At 41.0% G+C, this 8,481-nt stretch overlaps 1 long non-coding RNA gene across 3 annotated transcripts; it reads left to right on the forward strand.

Annotated features, from left to right (window-relative positions):
• Positions 3,730 to 7,160, forward strand: LOC109728296. Of its 3 annotated transcripts, none has more exons than XR_002220950.1 (7): positions 3,730 to 4,286; positions 4,374 to 4,462; positions 4,545 to 4,682; positions 4,764 to 4,840; positions 4,917 to 5,237; positions 6,091 to 6,205; positions 6,955 to 7,160. It is a non-coding gene; the product is annotated as an uncharacterized LOC109728296 (long non-coding RNA). The 3 variants fall into 3 exon arrangements; XR_002220949.1 differs by having other exon boundaries at positions 3,731 to 4,286; positions 4,374 to 4,456; XR_002220951.1 differs by lacking the exon at positions 6,091 to 6,205 and having other exon boundaries at positions 3,732 to 4,286; positions 4,374 to 4,456.

Here is an 8,481-nt window from a genome sequence, read left to right on the forward strand (position 1 = left end):
TCAGCTCTTTCAACTCAGCGGGTGCCATCCTACAGGGTGCTTTCGAGATAGGGGTAGTCCCAGGGACCAGATCTATTACAAATTCAACCTCCCTATCAGGTGGCATACCCGGTAACTCAGCTGGAAACACAGCCCCGAAGTCTCGCACAACTGGGATATCTTCAATCTTGACGGCTTCACCATCACTCACAGAAATACTAGCCAAATAGGCTACACACCCTCTCCGAATCAACTGTCGCGCTCGCGAAGAGCTAATAGTCATTGCGAACAACGAACTCCGACACCCCTTGTAAACAAACTCTTGCTGACCCGGTTCCCTAAAGGTCACCGTTCTGTTCGTGCAATCAATAGTGGCATAATACTGTGTTAACCAGTCCATACCCAATACTACATCAAACTCTCCTAATTTGTGTAGTGCTAATAAGTCTACTGGCATAATCCAATCGCCTACCCGAACTGGGCAGCGAGGGCAAAACTCACGAACATCTAGGGTATGGTCGGGCACGATCACTCATCCCGGATGCAAAGGAGGTACTAAATGAATGCAATGCAACTCGGCAAACTGCCTTTGTATTCATACTTACAGTAAGTGCTAAGCTTTATGCATTCAGTTGATTCATTACTGTAGAATGTATCATTACATGTTGCTTACATGCTTGTTACCTGTTAGCATTGCAAATATATATCATGCAAAATTATTGCTTTTATTTGTATTTAGTACATCATGAGCCTAGTGGTGTAATTCGCCGAGGCTGGTGGCTTACCCACTGGAACTATTGTTAATAGTTCTCACCCCCTTTTGGTGGTTGTTTTTACAGAGCCATCTACAGGAAAGGCTAGGGATCGTGGCAAGGGAGTCGCGTCTAGCTAGACATTGCTAGGAGTATGCTAGTCGATCACCTTGCTACTCGGGCTACGGCCGAGGGTGATGTCCCTATGTATAGAGAGACTACCATTGTATCTACTTTTTGTATACCCGTGATGTATATGTACGATTTGGACCGAGAACTACAGTTGTGATACTTCTCTTCTGACGAGATTTTGGATTGTATTTTCTTTTGTTCTTTTGCTTATAGTATATCGACTTGTACTTTGCTCTGATATCAGGATAGGATTTTCTATGTTCTACTTCCTGTCGATTTGCTTTGTAGACGCCTTATATACTGCAGGTGTATGGCAGGTCTGTGCACGTACCGGATATGCTTCCGCTGGTACCCGGGCGTGACAGAGTATAGTGGTATCAGAGCCTAGAGTTGTGTCTTAGTTGTAATGCATTGGAAATTCAGCTTAAGTTAATTGTGATCAAGGGGTCGCAATAATGCTAAAATGGAAATTAAGGATTCCTAAACTTAATTAGAANTTGCGTATTCGAGGCATAGGCTGAATTGCCTAGCGTGAGATGTCTGGCGAGAGACACGATAGTGTAAGACGCTTGAGTATAGCTGTCGGTAGAATGTGAATTATGATTAAGCCAGGAGAGTGTGTTGGCAGTAGCACTGGAGCGTTGCTAAGTGTGAAGCGTGCCAAGGATCACTCGCGGGGCTGGTGGCTCGCAGGTGCTTAGGAGCCGATAGTGGTACTTGTAGCTCTGTAGAGCATGTCGTGTAGGACGACGGCGGGTAGTGCTTGGTGACGACCCGTGCCTGGACCTTTTGTGGACTGTGGAGCCTGGGTCCATTGGGCAGGCGCAGTCAGCTGCGAGAGGCAGCGGCCTGGTACCTACGGGTAGGGCAGAGATTTGGTCAGGACGGTAGTCCGAGCTTGGACCCGAGTACGTGGAATGCCACGTGTTAGATCGTGAGATCGAGGATACGGAGTGTAGCGACCCAACCCGAGGACTTGACGTGGGTTGGAGTCGCGGTTGCTCCGGTTAGAGTGAGTGTGAATTCTTCAATAAGAATATCGCCCGATGATGATTGGGTCTACGCTTGCGAGCGAGAAACCTTATGTAAGGTGGAATTGAGGATAGTGACCTTAGGAGCGGAGGCTCGGTCCTATTAGTTGCCTATTTTGAACCGCCGAGTTAGGCGTCGATGAGAAATTGAGATTAGAAGCACGAACGAGGTGTTCGTGGAAACTCGTGGCAAGAGATTGATATATTGTGAACGTGGCCGGAAAAGTCAAAGGTTTCCTTTGAGATTAGTGTGTAGTGGAAGCCACGTGAAATGTTGGAGGATTATGTCTTCAGATCATTAGAGTGTAGAGATGTTAGAATGAACCCTTCGTTGAAAAGTGGAAATTTGTGGGCGATGGAACACTCACAATTGAGTGGTGTATTGTGATATCGCAGATAGCGATGCCAGTTGAGGAATCAAAGTAGACTCCACCAAAGAATGATGAGAATAGCGAATGTTATCTGACAAGTTTATATATGAACCAAGGTGGCTTATGTATTTTGAGTACGAATCATACAGGAATGATTCCCATCATGAGTAAAACAGATAGCAATATTCTTTGAAATAAGAGGATGTTATTGTTGTGAATTGATTATCATCTATTGATGATAAGAATGATGACAGGGACATGTTAAGATGATGATGCGGGTAATCATTGATTTATGAGGAAAAAATGATACTTAGTGGTATTAAATGGTGGTCAACTATTGATGATAGTTGATTACAACACGGGCTTGATAAGCAGTTTGTGTGAGTAGCTGTTGATTACATGAAAAGAGTGCCGATTTCCGGATATATCACTTCAGTGAGAAAGTAATCAAAACAAAGAAGTTTTGATGATAAATGACATCGGAGAAGAGTAAGTCATTGAATGATTGACTTCCATTGCCATTGGAATTGGAAGACCTTGTAGTAATCATTTGGAAAGAACACAGAATGGTATAATTTTGTATATTGGTAAGTATTGAAACCAGTTTGGAAATATGTATGAAATGTGGATTAAGTTAAAGCGGAACCTATGACAGAATTGCAATATTAAGTATTGAGAAAGGATTGTATTTGATCCTAATGTACTCCAAGAAGCGGAGGAAAAGGTATGCCTAGTCCGCCAGAGATTGTTAACGGCCCAGTCACGGCAGCAGAGTTATGCAAATAGAGCTGAAAGAACTTGGAATTTGCAGCTAGCAATCGAGTATTATTGAAAGTGTCGCCAATGCGCGGGATAAAGAGATTTGGTGTTCGAGAAAAGCTTAGTCCTCGATAGAGGAAAGCGATACGCGAATCTTACCCTCATCTATTTGATCAGGAAGAATTGAGGTATGAAATTAAGTTTCGAGGACGAAACTATTTAAGGAGGGGAGATTGTAATGCATTGGAAATTCAGCTTAAGTTAATTGTGATCAAGGGGTCGCAATAATGCTAAAATGGAAATTAAGGATTCCTAAACTTAATTAGAAGCCTGAGATCAGTCCTTGGCACATTTTGGAAGTGTGAGAATAGATAAGAATGGAATTGGAGTGGCTAAAGAACTCCAATTGTCATTACAACTCGAAAGCTGAAATTTTAGTCGATTTGGTCAAGTTAAGCCATATGATGTCAAAATGAAAAGGAATTGCTTCCAAATTAAATTGGTAGCTTGTGAAAGTCCCTTGGTATGTTTTGGAAGTGTTTGAGTGGAATCGGAGCGAAAACAGAAGAATTGGAATTTTCTGTAAAGAACGGGACTGAGAAATTAGCAGAAAATGTACAGTGTCAGAAAATTATGAAAATTGGCGGAGATGTCAGGACTATGTTCATGAGGCTAGATTTAAAGTTTTAGATTATTCTGACACTCGTAGAGAGAGAAATTGAGTCCGGAAGCTATCCGATCAAGATTTCAGTTCGGTACAGTTCGCAGTGACCAAATGGGGTCGGAACTGAAATGTTAAAATTTCTTTGGACTAGTTAAGTAAAACCGAACATGCCTGTCAAATTTGAGCTCAATCGGACTTTTGGAAGGGCCTGCGAAAGGTATCTAATCCGTGCGACTAAACGGAATAAGTCGAGGGGCATTATGGTAATTATGCATAGTTAGTGGAATTCCACTAACCAGCAGGAGACCTCAGCCATCCTTATCCTCTGCCCTTCCCTTCCATACGTAGAGAGAGAGAGAAAGAGAAAAGAGAGAGGGAAAGAGAGAAGAAGAAGAACAAGAAGAAGTAGAAGAAAAAGGTGAGGATTTATTTTTCTCCCCCTCAGCCCTCTTTTCCTGCTGCTGAAAACAGCAGCAGCAGCCCTTTTCCCTGCTGCTGAAAACAGCAGCAGCAGCAGCAGCATCAATAACAGCAGTAGCAGCTCAGCTGCAGGGAAAAGAAAGAAAGAAAGAGAAAGAAAAAGAAATATCTAATTAAGGTAAGATATTTCTAGTATTGGATTATTGTTAAATTAGTTGCCTTAGAGTTGGGCAATTTAAGGGTTTCCTGCTGTTTGAATTGATAGCTTCGAGAAGTTTGATCGGATTGAGTGACTGAGCAAGAAATCAGCAGGGAAAAGACTTTGAAGCAAGGAAACTTCGATTTTTGGTAAGAGTAATACCTCTCTCTGATTAAATCGGATTGATAATTGTGATTCACGTTGATAACTGAGCCTTCGAGTGATGATTTTTGACAGCTGGGATGCTGATGTTGTGGTGCTGCCCGAGTAAAGAGGACAGCTGAAGGAATAAGAGTATTCCTGTTGTTGATGCTGCAGGATTGCAGGAATAGACCATTTGAAGCAGTAAGCAAGTTAAGTCAGCGGCTAATTAAGGTAATTTAGTTATTATGGGTTCTAGTTAATGAATCGCTACGGCAATGAGACCTATATGAAATTATATTGCTGAAATTTCAGCATTGGAGCTGAAAGGGCTAGTGCTATTGTGTAGCAAGTGTAGCTGAGAAGAAAACTTTGAAGAAGTTTAAACTCGGGTAAATGGATGCTAATTCCTGATTAATTGTGATTAACTGCCTTGAAAGTGATTCTAAGCAATTAAAGTTAATGCAGGAATAGTGGTTAATTGAGAGTGGGTCTTGGAATGCAGCAGAGGGACTAAGTGATAGCTTCAGCTGAGAAGACTTAGATATTGAAGAAACTAAATAAGGTTGACTTGGTGGTTGAGCAGCAGGTTGCCATTGTGGAGCTGCTGCTTAAGAGATCAGGTGTGGTGGCTGCTGCTGTGTGAACTTCTGAACACTCACATTGAAGCTTTGGAATGAGATGTTGAGAGGAAAGGAATAAATGCTGAAATGTTAGCTTGATCCAGAATTCAATCTTGTGCGAGGTTTAATGTGAGCTGAAAACAAACTAATTGGGCAGCAAATTAAGGTGATTCTGATTTCACTTTGTTTGAAATTGAATTAGCTAGTATAGAGAATGCTAATTGAGAATCCAATGGGTAACTGAGATAAAGTAAGGTCACTTATAGTTACTGCAGGTTTGAATGAGCTGAAAAAGAATGAGACAAAAGCAAATTTCAGCAAGAATTAGTGATTAATAAAGCTGAAATTAAATTGATTAAGTAGCTGCTTAAAGAGGTAGTGCAATGCTGAAAATTAAGCATGAAGTCAGATTTCAGCATGATGCTGAAATTAATAGTGAGCTGAAATTTTAAGTATTATGAAAGTTACTTTAAGTAAATACTTATATAATGTTGAAAGGGAAGTATTAGTGCTGAAAATTTCAGCATAGTGCAGAATTCAGCATGATGCAAATTTTAATGTGAGCTGAAAATAGGTCAAGGACGCAATGAATTGAGGTTAAATCATGGATAAATTAGCCTACAGGGACCTTAATTATGCTGAAAGCTACATATATATGCTGAAATTTGCATATATATGCTGAAAACTGCATATATGTATGATGTACAAATGAATGTATATGGCAGGATGTTGGGGATGAAATTTGGAATAAGTTAACCTTAATTTCTGAAGTAGAATAAGGATACTTGCTGTAAGGGAATGCTAAGTAAGGGACTTCTCAAGTATCGAAGTTTCTATGTATCATGAGCTTATAAAACCAATCTTATACTATGTATATGTATACGTTGATACTATATAGACAAGGTGGAGTCGAAATGCTAACTTGTAAAATATGAGAATTTGACCCTAGTTTAACCTCTTTTATTACTTCATAAATGAAAGTTAAACTTGTACAAAAGTCTAAATTGACATTCCGACAGGTCGGCGAAGCGTTAATTGCATTAGAAGCCAATTCGGCTCCAGTTGCATTGAGTCGCGTGATACCTTTGCGGATTCACTTCGAGACGTGGACTCTAGTTGTTGACACCACTGCAGGTGGGTGGTGCTATCTGAAGTCTTTGAATCACCTTTTATGTCTATGCTATTCATTGAGCATATTTACTTCTGTTTTCATGCATTATAGGGTATGGGCATTGGTATTATGCAAGTGATATTGAACGTGTGATTTCTTATTGATAGTAAGAACATATGAACATAGAATGTGGACATAGAACCCTATGAATGCATGGACTATAACAATAGTGAACTTGGTGACATATGACTAGAGATTTGGTTAGCATCGACATTGGAGTTATACAACTAGCATAAAGAGCTAGTTCGAGTAAAGTATGACAGGTTTGTCAGTTGAATCCTCTAAAGGGGGATCAGATCATACTCACATTTGTTTGGTTCAAGTGAGGTCGCTCCTCCTTGAACGATGAGCTCCGGAGTAGTCATCTTTACTGGACCAGGAGGTTGCGTCTCCCCCAGTTGACAGTCCCGTCGGGTGCAGGTTGCGTCTCCCCGATGTTTGGGATAGTGTCAGTGAGTTATTGTTAACCAGTGGGTTAACCAAAAGATTGGGTAAAGTTAATGAAAAGCATGCATGCTTATTTACAGTTTCCATATATATTGCTTCTTTCAGCTTTGTACAGGCATTGTAGTAGTTACATTTATATTTGGTTACTATCTGTTTACCTTTCTTGCCTACATATGCCTGAGTAGACCTAGTGGGTGAGTCGGCGAGGTCGGCAGCCGAACCCACTGGGAACTTTCTTGTAGTTCTCACACCACTAACCATACAGGTTTCAGTGCGAGCGTTGTGGCCGAGGATCGAGGTAAGAGCCAGCAGCCTAGCTAGTGGACACCCGAGTTGTAGTGGTTACCAGTTTGAGTTCATGTATCATCTATTTCGGTGTACAGAGACATGTAAATGAATGTAATAAGTGCATGTAAATAACTAAATGTTTCAGTTATGCAAGTTAGTTTAAAGTTTTAAATTACAGTGAAATTTCATGTTTAGCTAGCTTTACTATCACTTGTGTTTGTTGCTTGCCATCGTGCAAGCCATGTATATTGAAATGTGATCCTGGGAATTGTTTATTTCTTTATACATGTACTTGTTGTTGTTGAGCCTTGGGCGAACAGAGGAGATGCTGTTCGTTCGGCGTCTGTGTACGGGCCCGAATCGACCAAACTGGCGATAGCGGGACGTGACACTCGATCACTTGGAATCCTCCAACCGATCACGCCGCAAGTCCTTGCAGCAAACACGCCTCGACTCCACGAAATGCCCACCGAATCCACGGCCTTCACACGCAATCCTTGCGCAAATCCTCCATCCGGAGCTCGTAGAGATGATAATTTGTAGTGATTGAAACTTAGAAAACCATAAGCTATGAGAAATTCTCTTTTAGTCAATCATCAACTTGATTCTCAAAGGAACATTCAAATTAAAATCTAAGAATCAAGTCGACGAACAACAATTCAAAACTTGCGTTAAGAATAGAATCATAAAGCTCGAAAAACAAGTTTCTAGGGTTTCAAAATGGCCTAAACTCTAAGCATACAACATAATGTAACCCTCATAGCTTATTTATAGATTTAGAAGACTTAGAAGTAGACTAGGATTGCAAAAACACAATTTTAAAAACTGACGACGTCCTTAGGGTTCGGTCCTCTCGAGGAGACCAGTCCTTAGGGGACCGGTCCTCTCAGTTGGAGACCGGTCCCTTGTTGCGTAGCTGAAAACATAACCTACGGGAACCGGTCTCTCATCTCGGGGATCGGTCCCTCGTTGCGTAGCTGAAAACACAAGCTACAGGAACCGGTCTCTCATCTCAGGGACCGGTTGCATTGCTTTATTATGCAGCGAGGACCTCCGGGGACCGGTCCTTCTGATCAAGGACCGGTCCCTGAACTCCTGATAAGTTCAGATTCAATTATTTTAAAAACATTAATACAATCTAAGTCTTCTAAATACATTTTGAACATTTAGATTCACCACAAATGATCTATCTTGCATATTTGAGGTGCCGAGCTTCCCGAATGAGTCTTTGATCTTCAAATTGAATCTTCTTTCCAAAAATTTCGCTTTTAATTCTTCAAGACTCCATTCGACTTTACGAAATTCGCCAACCTAGAAAATCCTTAACAATCTCTCCCTTTGGCAATTTCATGACAAAACATATTACAATGCTCATACAAACCTCAGAAACAATAAAAAGAAAGAAGATTATCGCAATCACGAAACGACAATCTCCTGCATGACCGATCCAATAACAAGAATTACATTTTTCTCACAATCCTAATACAAACTCTATGACTTAGAC

The sequence above is a fragment of the Ananas comosus genome, linkage group 23 (genome assembly GCF_001540865.1).
Source record: "Ananas comosus cultivar F153 linkage group 23, ASM154086v1, whole genome shotgun sequence".
Lineage (NCBI taxonomy): Eukaryota > Viridiplantae > Streptophyta > Magnoliopsida > Poales > Bromeliaceae > Ananas > Ananas comosus.